This window comes from Manis javanica, chromosome 3 (assembly GCF_040802235.1).
Source record: "Manis javanica isolate MJ-LG chromosome 3, MJ_LKY, whole genome shotgun sequence".
Lineage (NCBI taxonomy): Eukaryota > Metazoa > Chordata > Mammalia > Pholidota > Manidae > Manis > Manis javanica.
Genome location: NC_133158.1, coordinates 87,444,397 through 87,458,674, shown reverse-complemented (window position 1 = coordinate 87,458,674; position 14,278 = coordinate 87,444,397). Strand labels below are relative to the sequence as shown.

Genomic DNA, 14,278 nt, shown 5'->3' with positions numbered 1-14,278 from the left:
CAGTGTCTGAGAAACACCAGAAAGATATCCTTGGTAAGTAACAAGCACAGTGAGTGAAGCAGAAAATGATAGTTTTCTTGACCAAAGACATAGAAAGAAGTCAGATATATAAGCATTTATAGGCCATGGTAAGGGTTTGGATTTTATTCCATTTGCAATTAAAGGTAATTGAATAGTTATAAATTAGGAGGAAAAGTGGTGTCCTGGCTTATATTTTTAAAAATATTATCCTGCCTGTTTTGTGGAGATGAGTTATGGGTGGTCAAGAGTAAATTCTGCTAAGAAGCTACAACAGAGGAATATAAGAATGAGATGACAGCCCTGACAAGGGTGTGTACTGGTTAATACTCCTTGACACCCAGTGTAATCCTCAACCTCTTCTGTCACCTCCCCTGTGCTGCAGATGTTATATACTTGGGAACAAGCCCCTCATCAGCAAGCTTCTGGTTAGACTCCACCTACTACAGTTGGTCAAAAAATATTCTGAAGAAGGAAAAGAGTTCAAATTCACTCTTCCTCCACTTTGATGCCAGCAGTCTAGACTACTAGAGTGGTGGCAGTCATTTCACGCAACATCTTAAAATCCAGAGTCCACTGTCTGTGTCCTGCTTCATTGGTGCAGTCTCAGCATCAGCTCCTACAGTTTAATAATTTCTAGACAGCATCCCCAATGCTTCCATGTATTTCTCCACCATCTCCAATAATACTGCAAGCAGTTGATCATGTATTAAATCTTTCTGTTTGCAATATGGACTAATTTCTGTTTCTCTTACTGAACTCTGACTGACGCAGTATTTTTCTTTGCCTAGGAGTGGTTCCAAAAGACAGTCCCTCAAAGATGGGAATCTGGGAATAATTATCTGTCTGGACTGGGTTTGAAGGTAGTGATGACCTTTTCTCTAGGAGAAAATGGAATGTTGTCCATACATATCATTTAAGACAAAGTGACCATTAGGGTGCAGTGACTATTCCAAGTACTCTGCATGGGCTAGTTACTTCTGGCTACATTGGAAAGACAACATAAAGAAAATAATGAATTCAGGGATTTAAATTCTCTGTTCAAGTTATAAGCAGAGAACTGGAGTGTTTCAGTGACTGCCCTAAAATAACCTCTTATCTCTCTACAAGAGATAAGATAACTAATAGAGGCAAAAAAAGACCCAAAATTCAATTTTATAGATTTGAAATATTATAATGTAAATTGAAATCAGAGTATTGACAGACTTTAATTTGAACTTTTAGCATTTAAAAAAAGGAATTAGACCCAGAGAACTGGATGAGGAAAATTCCAGTTGATTTAGAAGAAACTTGAACCTCTAAGTCCCACTGTACTTCCTGGAGGAAGCAGACCTTTCTTGTAGTGAGGTGACACATCCTCCCTTATCTCATCTGAAGCAGTTAACTTACAGAGTGACTAGTTTCTTCAAAATCCACCCTCCCTCACCACTGTCTCCAGAACTGTAATTAGAACATGCCCTAGGATACAACATACACACTATTCCCACAGAGAAACCCACTGTGGGTAAAACTAATATTTCCAGAATATCTTGCCTGGTTTTGGTGCATCTGCATATAAATAAGTGTTTCCAAGGGGTGGAGAAAGTGGTCTATCTACATATCAATATGTAATTACAAGGGCTTGCTAGGCTTTATCTGGACTGAAGAGGTTGGGTGGAGCTCTCTGCTGCTGCAGCCTGGTCAAGAGAGAGAGATGGGCAGACTGCTGTAAGAAATAAAAGGGTTTCTTAAACTTCATTTCTCCCTTTGACTGATTTCAGTTTCAGAGGTACTTTGTCCCAGGATTTTCCCCCAGTTACACCCAGTATGCTCCAAAATAACTACAGAATTTGACTGACTTTCATTAACACAATCATGGTGGGAGAATATTTGGAAATTGCTAGGGAAGAAAACACTTATCACTGGTTTGGGACAAGTTTAAAGACATAGCTGCCCTGGATCTGTTGAGGTAACTCAAGGAATAGAAGAGACTCCACCAGTTTGTTCAAATGGTTGACTGAGATGTCAGTTCAACAATGTCCTACGTGTAAGTTCAGATGTCAAACATATATATTATAATGGAAAGGAAAGGAGCTCAAGGTTTGGGGAGAAGGAAATGTTGGAGTGGATCTATTCTCACACTATGGCTCCTAGGAAGGCACAGAGGACAACTTTCACCAGGATATTATAGGAGTAAACACTGATACAGTACATCTAGGAAAACTTCTGTACTTGCTGGGCTTTTTGTGTGAACAGAACTGAGATGATATCATCTGAATTGGCTCTCTGGTTTTATTAGAGATATGGTCCGAGAGTGGCAGCATTTAAATGCTTGAGAAAAGGTTGGCAAGACTACTAAAATGGATTACAGGGCTGGCATGTAATCAGAACGTCTTCACCTGCAGGGATTGACAGTGCTCAAGTGATCATGGCACAGCCTACTAAGGTATTAAGTGGTGTGTTTAATGAAAAACTAGGCCTAATAAACAGCAACCTGATTCAAGTTATCCAAATGAAAGCTCTCAGCCTCTCATTGAGATCCTAGACCTCAACCAGTTCACATACCTGAAGCTCCTGGAAAGAAAGACCCTGAGAATCTGCCAAAAGGGTTTTAATGAAAATCACCTTCCTTAGCTTTTCCCCAGTGCAACCTGTAGACATTTGCTGGGATTACTGTGCACAAAGGAGAGGGAAATACCCAAGCTTTGGGGAGATTATAAAACATTGAAACTGAGATGGCACTATTTCCTGGAGATGCAAAATGCCTTTATGGTCTACCAGTCAGAAAGGATTTAACAGAGTCATGTGATAAAGATTTATCTCAAAATCCATCAGACTTGGACCCAGTTGATCTGTTGATCTGTCTCTTCCAAGTCTTATAAGGTAGCATTAATCTGTTTTGATCAAAGATGTAGTAGCACATTTGTTTTTATAATGTTGATAGGTATAAATAATTTCAGAGCCTTATACTTGGTCTCATATATAGTAATCATCCTAATTTTATTGCTTTTAAATTGTGTAAATATCGGATTATTGAAAGAAATATCCTTACATATGTGCCTTTTCAGTGTGTGAAAATAGGTCATAGAAAATAGCAGTAAAGTACTTAAAGTAGGTGGTAACATTAATTTCAACTAATATTCCAGGTGTGATCTTTTTGCTAGAACAAATCAACGTACCTATTCTTATTAAGTGTACAGATTCTTATCTGGCAAGTGCTCTGTAACTCAGGGAGGTGGTGGTGGGGGAATGTTCCCAGCCTGGGGCAAATAAACCACAAACCACTGAAACCGAACTCAGTCGAAGGAAAAACTATGAGCAGAAGGCCTTTTATTGCTTACAAGAATCATGGCTCCATCTGTCCACTCCTGCTTGCCTGTTTCTCTCCTGTCCAGGCTGAGAAAACCGCTAAAACCTCTCCAATTCCTGCGTGTGCTTACCTCTTCCCCAACTCCTTGTAAGCACCTATGGATATGATGGACTACTTCTCTCCACTCCTTGGAAACACCCATTGATATGGTGCTGGACTAAGGCCATGTGAGAGATTATGGAAATAACTGCAATTTTACTCACATGCTCCCTCACCCAAATTGTGGTTATTAAACATCATTAGGCAAGGGCAGTGGTAACTGCCTTCATTCTTTTACTTCAGGAGTATTTCAAGTATTATCTGTCATTATCAGTGCACTTGATCGCAGCACCATTGCTTGGGACACTGTACTGGCCCACAACATTCATTACCTCACCCTGATTGCACCCAGTGAGCAGGAGACAGCAAGTACCCTAAATGTGTTTACAAGACATATGCATAGCAGAAGAAAGAGATAAACCTAATGAAATTCAAAAACCTGTCATCTTCATGTGGTTCCATCAATCCAGTAGACCTGAGGAATAACCAGATATTCCCTCCAAAGTGAAGGGCAAGTTACTTTGTCTTATATCTCTATAACTCAGAAAGAGAAAATGCTTACATTTTGAAGGCAATGTGTACTGCATATAATACACTGTTTTGAGTAATTTAACAGGCAGTTTTAACATTAAGCATGGTAACGGCCCTCCATTGATGTCCATATCCTTTGTTACCTCTGAACATACTACATTACTTGATAAGAGGGACTCTGCTAAGGACTGAATTAAGGATCTGGACTTGGAGGGATTATTCTGGATTTTCTAAGTGGGCCCAATGTCATCACATGGCTTCTTTAAAACAGAGAACCTTTGGCTGTTGTAACAGAGGGAGATACAACTATGGAAAAAGAGGGAGATGCAGTACTGCTGGATTTGAAGATAGAGGAAGAGAATCACAAGACAAGGAATGCAGGTTGCCTGTAGTAGCTGAAAAAGGAAAGGGCATGTATTCTTTCCTAGAGCTGCCAGAAATAAATGCAGCTCTTCCAACCCAGGCAGATTTCTGAGCTAAAGAGCTGTAATAATAGGTTTTTGTTGTTTCAGGCCACTAAGTTTGTGGTAATTTGTTAAACAGCAATAGAAAACTAATATAGGACCAGAGCAAGAAAAAGTTCTGAAGCTGGTAGGTATGTGAGTATGGTTTGAGCTGCTTTGTTGCATGGGCTTTACAACACAGCAGACTCAGCAGGGGTCCCAACGTCCCTTGCACAAACAAATGCTGGTGGACCACCTGGGAATCTGTGGTAGAAGAATCATGATGCAGACTATCAGAGTTTGGGTTTGCATCTAAGTCTTATTATACAAACAACTAACATTTTTTTTTTTTGAGAGGGCATCTCTCATATTTATTGATCAAATGGTTGTTAACAACAATAAAATTCAGTATGGGGGGTCAATGCTCAATGTACAATCATTAATCCATCTCAAGCCTAATTCTCATCAGTCTCCAATCTTCTGAAGCATAATGAACAAGTTCTTACATAGTGAACGAGTTCTTACATAGTGAATAAATTCTTACATGGTGAACAGTACAAGGGCATTCAACACAGAAACTTTTGGTTTTGATCATGGATTATGAACTATAAACAATCAGGTCAAATATGAATATTCGTTTGATTTTTATACTTGATTTATATGTTGATCCCACATTTCTCCCTTTATTATTATTATTATTTTTATTTTTAATAAAATGCTGAAGTGGTAGGTAGATGCAAGATAAAGGTAGAAAACATAGTTTAGTGCTGTAAGAGAGCAAATGTAGATGATCAGGTGTGTGCCTATGGACTAAGGATTAATCCAAGCTAGACAAGGGCAGCAAAACATCCACGGATGCAGAAGATTTCTCTCAAAGCAGGGGGGATGAGGTTCTGAGCCTCACCTCTGTTGATCCCCAATTTCTCACCTGATGGCCCCCCTGCGACTGTGCCTGTCTTAGGTTGTTCCTCCCTTGAGGAATCTTACCCGTCTCTGGCTAACCAGTCATCCTCCGGGGCCATACAGGGAAATGTGAAGTTGGTAAGTGAGAGAGAAGCCATGTTGTTTGAAAAGGTTAGCTTTTTACTTCTTTGCAGATTTATGCCCTGTGGCTTCTATGCCCAGCACTTGTCTCAAGGTATCTTTACCACCTGGAGGAATTATGATACTCAGTAAACAAACAACTAACATTTTGAAAAGCAGCTCCTGGGCTTGCTACAAGGCTCCCGTAGAGACAGAATACCTGATCTGGAACATCAAATGGACACATAACCTGATATGCCCATTACTGAACTAGTTCTTATCTGGTTCACCAAATCCTAACCTTGGGTGTGCACAGCAGTACTCCATTCTCAACTGGAATTACGTAAGGCTTTGTAATCTCTCTTTCAGCTATATTGCTAGAAACAGCATCTTCAAATTCAATATGTTAATCAAGTTTTTATCTTCCCCCAAACAGAAAATCTCCTCTTTGAGGACCTATCAAGTGATGAGTGAATAATGATATGATTAATTTATAAATAGTAAATTTTATTAAAATGACAAGTTGTATAGCATGAGAAAAATTTTTCACAAAGTTAAATGATCATGAGATATTGAAATGGTTGGTTGTTCCTATTTTAAAGAAGATTAATATGAGGCCAAGCAATGATAAATTAAATGCCATATTAGGAAGAGATGGAATTCTAACCCAAGTATGTTTATTACAAATTTATACTTTTTTTCTACTACAGCAGACTCCTACCCAGATGTTTATTGATTCCTCGCTATCCACCAAAAACTTTACTATACTTTACTTACTGTTCACAATAACCTTATAAACTCAGCAGCAGTCAGGATATTTTAAATTTTGGCATCTAGTCAAGATTTATTCTAACTAGCTAAGGTAACCTTTTGAACCTCTGTTTCTCCACCTGTAAAATGAGGCATTTGGACTTAATTATTTGGGTGGCCACTTTTCATTCTAATCTTAGGGGTCCATATTATGTTTTCTGTCATTCTTTCTCACTCTGCCTGTATAAACAACTTTACTCTAGTAAAATCAAAAGAACTTATTTCTAGTATTTATCATTTATGTCAGAGTTAATTTCTCATGGTTATGCTTGCTAACTATATTATGGAGGGTAAACTGAATATTTATTTTTATGTTCCCAATGCCTGTGTAGAATAAGGGCTCAATGAATATTTGTTGAGGAATGAATGATATACATGACTTAACTACATAATCTAGGACTGTATCTGAGGAAATGATTCATGTTTATGAATAGGCTAATGTGAAAGGCTACACTGGTACTGAGTACAATTCAAGGGAACAAGTTTTCCTTTAGGTAGGTAGATTTTACTTTGACAAGTGAGGCACAAACAATGTATTTACAAAGTGAAAGTGAATTCATCTGTGAATGGGGAATGCATTATTTGTCTTTTGTTTATCAGTTGACTAGTTGTTTTCTGTTATTTTATATTGAAATATAAGTATGAAAATATTGTGCTCACATTGGCTATTCATTGGCTTAGTCTTTGTTGCCCCATAATGCATGTACACATGTGTTTCAGGTATGAAGTAAAGGAGCTTGATTCTATTCCAAAACACAAAAATAAGACAATTTGACATGTGTGAGCATGAAAACAGGACTGCCTACAATGAAGTCTTAAAAAAACATTTTTGACTCTGATGGCAGTGATCTGTATAATTCATATATGTCTATATTTTACTGTCTTCTGTGGGGAGAAGAAAAGATAAATTTTTACTTATGGGATTTAAATGGAGTATTCATTAAAATATTAATTGTATGCTTTCTCTGTTTTGCTCCATTGTTGTTCAAATGTGTCCTGACCATAAATCATGCAGTTCCATGCTACAGAGCAGAACTCATGTTTCAGAGTCAGCAACTGCCTTTCTGAAGGAGGGTCAATTGATTTTCACATACATGTGCATGAAAGCTTAAAGTGGATTACCAATTCCTTTCACCAAAAATAAATAAATTAAATTAAATTAAAAATAAAATGAAACCAAAAATCAGTGTTTATCTTGCTAGTTGTTGGGTTTTTAAGCTGTTTTGTAATAGAATGTTATAGATGTAAATGTGATTGGCAATTAGATTTGTTTATTTGCCTTCCTAGTTTTCTTTAGTCAGAAGCATTAACGTACAGATAACATATTGTGGAGCTAACTGGAAATAAGAAGCAAGGACACGATTTTACCAGCCAGTGTGATTAGTAGAGATACGTAATTGCCTGTTTACTTTGAAGCTGTCATTTAATGAAGTGGTTCTAACTAAAACTCTAATGGAGAAAAATTCTTAATTCCTTTTTAATATTTCCCTATGTCTGGGAATGTAATTTAAAATAAATTTGAATGGTGATTGCTAAATTATATTCTTTCTTATCAGCACATACAGTTGCTTCTCTCTTTATAGACAACAAAACAGATCATTTAAGATGTTCTAAAAAAATGAAGTGCAAATCATTAGAAGATAATCATAACAAGTCCAACCAAAATTCAGTTCTTACACAGTTTAACCCAATTTAAGTGTTTATTTTTTCATCCAATGTTCTTAATATATTTATCCAAAAAGAGATTATCCAGTCTGTTTTTTGCATTGCATGTTATTTATAAAAATAATACTTAAATTATATATTATATTGGAATTATGTTAAAAAATGGAATTTCATCCATAGAAATTACATCATTGAAATGTTTAAATTTCCCCATTAAATGTGTCTATTCAGCATTATGCTGAGTGTAAAACACCAATTACAAAAGGTCACCTACTGTATGAATCTGTTAATAAAACATTCTCAAAATGACAAAATTATAGAAATGGAGAATAAACTAATAGTTGCCAGGTGGTAGGGATGGTGAGGGCTATGTATAACTATAAATGGGTAACCATAGAAAGATCTTTGTGGTAGTGGACTTGATCTGTATTTTTATTACAGCAGTGGTTACATGAATCTATACATGAGATAAAATGGAATAGAAATTATATACACACACCACACCAATATCAATTTCCTGGGTTTGATGCACTTATATAAGATATAACCCTTAGAGAAAATTGAGGGAAGGAAATATGAGACCTCTGAGTACTACTTCCTGTGAATCTATAATTATTTCAAAATAAACTTAAAAAAATTTTTCTATTGAGGTAGTGTAGTGTAGTAGTTAAGTCCATGAGCTCCAGAAACAGATTGTCTGGATTGGAATCCTGGCTTTACCTCTTACTAGCTGGTTTTAGCTCTTATCAGCTGTAAAACCTTAAATAAATCTAGGAAACTGGACTGCAGTTAACCTTCTGTGCAAAATGTTGCAGAGAACAATGTTTTCTGTTACAGAAAACAATGTTCCCTATCCTTATGTAAATAACACAAAATGTCGCCTGGACTTTAGGAAATACTATTTAAGTGATTTCTGTCATCACCATCACTATCACCATCATCATCAAGATTACAGAGTGCATGTGCATGGAATCATTGAGGAATCATAGAAACATTGATTTGACTTTCGGTTAGAGTACCAGCTTATCCAAGATAACACCGTTTAGGACCAACCTACCTATTATTCATGTCTACTTTCAATCTTCAATGCGTCTTACTGGGATTAAAAAAGATATGGGCATTTTATTAAAAGGTGAATTTAGCTCATGTTGGTTCTTTCCAGCACCCCAATTCATGTTATGTAAATTCTGTCAACAATAATTGACAAAAGTAATCGACACTAAAAAAATTCAGTATCTCATAGCAGTAGTCTCTTTTTAGGCATTAGTAATTGTGAGAAAGTTCTTTCTTTGATTGAGCTGAAACCTGACTGCATAAGTGGACCTCTCAACTCCCATGATCCTAATCTGTCTTCCAATGTTATACAAATGAGGCTAATTTTTCTTTCATGTCACATCTCACATCTCTGAAGTTTGCTAAATCGATCAAACTCTCAATCCTGCCTCCTCACTGCCCACTCTCTTCAGCAGTTCTTTTTCCTTAACATTGTTATCTTCCACACCATCTACCATTCCTAATGAGTAAATGTCTTATATTCTCATTGCTTTCCCCTGGAATCACTAGAATTTGTCAGTATTTCTTTTAGAAGATGGTGTCCGGACTAACACCTACTAAATATGATCTATGTGCTCTGTAAAGCAGGACTATTGTCTGCTTTATTTAAACTTGTGATGTATTTATCAGTGAAGTTTGATATGACATTTTGTGCACTGGCAGCCATGACACAGTGTGTAGACACTTTTAATAATTAATATCTGAACCTAAATGTTTTCTGTGGAATATTAAATATCCCATAATGCCTATTAGAACACTTTTCCTGATGTGAATGTTATGAAAATAGTCAGATTATGTATTTCCTAAATATATAAATTAATATATACTAATAAATCACATAGATTATATTAAAGTATAAGCTAATAATTAACAATAAGTTAGTTAATAATAAATTAATTAATTTTAATGGCACTATAAAATGTTTAAATATATAATAGATATATTCTATTAATAATATTATGGCTCCAATAATGTTCATATATTATATATATTCCATAATAATCTACTTGAAAAAACCCACAGCTGCAAATTTTATGTTCAGTGAAATACAAATGATGGAAAACATAGTGCATACAACTTCAGTTTGTGGAGAATAAAAGTGTTTTCAAAGAAAATGACTGTAAGCTTTCATCCTGCAAAATAACAGCATACATATTTGGAAAACAGATGCTAATGAATGCTACATTCCATTGTATATATTGAGAGGAAAAAATTTTTTTATTGATGCTGGTACGTCTATCACAATGTAACCAGGTTCTACTGCTTATAATTCATACATTCATCTCCTAGTCATAAAACATTCCAATGTACTCCCCATAGTTAGCTATGTTTTATTAGTACCAGCCTATAATAGCCTGTGGAGAGATATCTTTGTCATTGCTTCATATTAAGGTATAGCTGAGGGCTACATGAGAGTGTCTGGGAATGGGGCAGTTAAATCTTCTCTGAGAAAATTTACCTCATACTATCTCATTGTTTACATTGCATGCAAAAGAATCTTGACAAAATAAAATAAAACACAGACAAAAGAATAACTTGATTCCTTTGACTTAAGTTGACATGATGCATAAAATGATTCTTAACAGAAAGAGAAAAAAGTATACTGTGTTTAGGGAGAATAATAATTTATAATCCTATGCCTCTTGAAACATTTTAATAAAAAATATACATGTGATTTTTGGTATATAATTTTTTCAATTTACAGCTGGATAAGTGGAATTCAGAAATCACTTCCTCAGCATTGAGAACAGTGACTAAACTATGCAAAAGGCCTGGATTCTTGAGCCAGATTTCTTGCAAATAAAGTATCAGAGCTCCTTAAAAACAAAAGTGGAAGACTTGAGTCTCACCCTTGTTCTGTCATAACTAGTTATGCAATCTGAGGAAGTGTTTAAATTTACTGAGCTTCAGTGTGTTCAGGGGCAAGTTGGTAAGTATGATAAGTATGACACCCTTTTCTAATTGTGAAAATACAAGATTCTTGTAAGATGACTAGGTGATTCAAAATGAACATTGACGCTTTGGAGAAAGAACAGACAGATCAGTTGTCAACACTCAGGAAATGGAGGGTTCTGAGGGTTCTAGTAATAACATTAATTCTTGTGTTTCTAAGAGAGTAACTTAATGTCTCTGGGAGCTGGTTCTCTTGTTACAGTAACAAAATTTAATCAGGTGATAGATAAGGCTACTTTCAAATTCAAACTTTGGTATAACAGAGATATATAGAATTAGGACAAATATGCATAGAATTAGGCTTCAAATTTTGGTTGTGAGTAAAATTATCATAGGAAACAATAAAGAGAAGGTTATAAACAAAACACCGAGTGAGAGGAGGAACCACCAAGGGAGATAACAGAAGGAATAGTTAGACTAGTGAGAAGAGAAGCAAACTTGTATTAACAAGTCAGGAAGAGAGAATTCAGTATTTATTCTGTACTTTGTTTCTGCCAGGCATATGACAGATCCTTTATATGCTGTTTTTGATTTCACAACAAAACTGCAGAGCATTTTTACTAGTGCCATTCCATACATGAGGTAATTTAGATCCAGAAAGGGTGGATTGCAATTAACATTCAGTTTCAGTTTCTATTTTTTTGCTTCCCTCCACTTGGTAGGAAATATGTGGAAACCAAATTATAAGTCACTAGAGAAGTGGCTGATGGTGAAACATATTCAGAAAAGTTTTCGGTAACTTGAACAATGGAGTAAGAGCTGTACCATTGGAGTAGAAATGGGAAGGAAAGAAATAAGGTGCTCGAGCTCAACAGACAAATCTGGCAAGAATTAATTTGAGAAATAGATTAGCATTAAGCAGAAATAAATGGAAATTGTTGAGAACCTGGCCATGATTAGAAAATATAAAATACTAGTGGATACATTTGGAGGTCTATATTAATATGCTTTGGTAATACCTCTCACCTAAAGGAGACAAAAAGAGGATGGCAGCAGCCCAGACTTGGTATTCTCAAAATGTTACTGGAAAAATCAAGGGGAAATAAGTATATGCAGCTTCGGAAGTAGTCGGTCACCACTTTCAGCTGGGCAGGAATCTGTGATGGACTTAGAGGTTACAGAAATGCTGAAGTTATTTCTGATGTAAAATATTTCACATTGTTTTTGCCTTAGCACCACATTCATAGGCACTTATTGCTTGAACATAACATTGACACCTTGCACCAGTAGCAGCAATACCTTTTTCCCCACGGTATTTTCACATGATCTACTAGTATTCAGGATATAAAGGGATATAACGTGTTACACAGACCAACCAGTTCAGCAATTCTTTATTTTACAAGCCCATTCAACAACAAAATGAACACATTAAAAATGGGAAAAATACAAGCTCTGTTTTTGTCTTTATTAACCATTGACTCGAAAAAACTTTTCTTTCCCTACTTTCCTAAAAAAAAAAAAGGAGTTTGTCTTTTGCTATCAGAGTATATTGCATGCCTTCCTACAAGGTCCTTAACAAAATGCAGAGGACAACTTTACACCTGACTCTAAAAGGTTAATGATTTCCTACTTTTGTTTAATTAAAAAGATTTTCTTTTAAAACTGTCTGCTATTGCTATTATTGGAACTAGGCTTTGTATTTCCCACTTCTGATGGAAAAAACACCTTAGCTTCCCTTTCAGCTACAAATTCTCTGTTACTAATCCTTCTTCCTCACCGTCCAATCTGATAAGTATATACCTTTCTTTCCAAAGCCAACTTGCAGAACACCACTCTACAAGCCTCTCCTAATACCCATCAACAGTCATCCCATGAGGAACTAATCACTCTTAATTGTGCCAAGGGAGACAGCCACTTGGGTGTTAATTGTAAGAGAACAGGGCTGAGCAGAGCTGTCACCAAACCCTGGCTCTGTTATGAGGGGCATCATTACTCTTTCTGGGCCTTAGTTTTTAAATGATAGATATCATTATTATAGTTATCTCTCTATACATCCACAGTGCATCTCATTTGTAATCATATATGTATGCATATATATTAAATTAGATAATGTATTAGACATATTTATACTGATGTATAAACTCTATTATTTATTGTCATAATCCTAACATAGGACTTAACACAGTTCTCATAGTAATAAACATACTTGATATATAGTTTTTGAATTACTAAATGGCTAATAAATACAACAGCAATCTATCATTTAATGAGACCATTGGCCCACAGCTTTGTATTAAGCACTTGATGTGAATTCTTATTTAACCTCAATAGCCATTAAACAATGTATGTAGTATCTTCATTTTATTGTCAATACTGGTCAATTTCAGAAGTTGAATAACTTATATAGGGTCATAAAGTAAACATGTGAAGGAAAAAAAATTGAGTCTATGTCCATCTGATTCCAAAATTGAATGAACGAATGAGTGAAAGAGATGAATCATTCAGTCAAGTTATACCAATATATATCTACAAGGGAAGAGGTACACGGACCATAAAATATTCCCTAACCTGTGCTTGCCTGGTACATTCACTCAGTTTAACCTCTGTCTCTCATGTCCACATTCTAGCCATCAAAGAATTGGAAATGTGAAATTAGCAACTTAACACAGCACATAATACAGAAGTACAAGGACAAGTTTGCTTCCAGAAGTTGGAATTCATGAAACCTGGTGTAAACATAAAAGCAAAGTATATTGCATCCTCTTGAAAAAAAAAAAATCCTCTTCAGCTTTATCAGCCTAGTGAACAACTCAATTTTACATATCTTTTAAAGATAATTTTAAAAAATACTTACACATGATTGCTAAATTTAAGTTCATCCTTTAAGATGCTTTAGAAAAATCCCTTATCAGTTTTGTAGTGTTATATAATTACACTGTCAATAATTTCAAAATGTAAAAGTCCATCATCACCTCAAATATGATACAAAGTCCTTTCCTAACTTTTGTGTCATTCAGTTTCAGGACGATGTTAGATTTGGCTCCTAGAGTTGCCTGGCACACGTTGATGATTTTAAAGCTTCCCAGGCTGTTCGAACAGGTTTAGTCTCCTGAGCTGAGATCTGGTGGTCAGCATGCTCTGGAGCAAGCTCTTCTCCTGTGAGGCTGCTTTATCTTTGGGGCACATTTGTTTTTCTTCTTGGAGCCAGCAGATTGACCACACCTAAACAAAGTAATCCATCCAGTTCAGATCATAGAGAGGTTGATTAAAAAGGCCCAGTCATTACATATGCCAGGGCATCCTTCAGATATGCCTGCAAACAAAATCTTGTATTTTGACACCTTCATTAACTTAATTACTTCATATCTCTGTAAGGATCCCAAGTTCTCATCAGAGGGCTTTTCAGGCTTCCTCTCCTCTGCCTACAGTGTTCTTCCTTCAGATCTTCACAGAG

The 14,278-nt window shown here is 35.8% G+C and overlaps 1 long non-coding RNA gene across 1 annotated transcript in view; it reads right to left on the bottom strand.

Annotated features, from left to right (window-relative positions):
• LOC140848419 (uncharacterized) overlaps positions 1-13,993 on the bottom strand; it is a 70,275-nt gene extending 56,282 nt beyond the window's left edge. The window contains exon 1 of the long non-coding RNA XR_012129252.1: positions 13,797-13,993. This is a non-coding gene — a long non-coding RNA (uncharacterized lncRNA). The remainder of the gene's footprint in view (positions 1-13,796) is intronic.
• Positions 13,994-14,278: the final 285 nt, after the last annotated feature.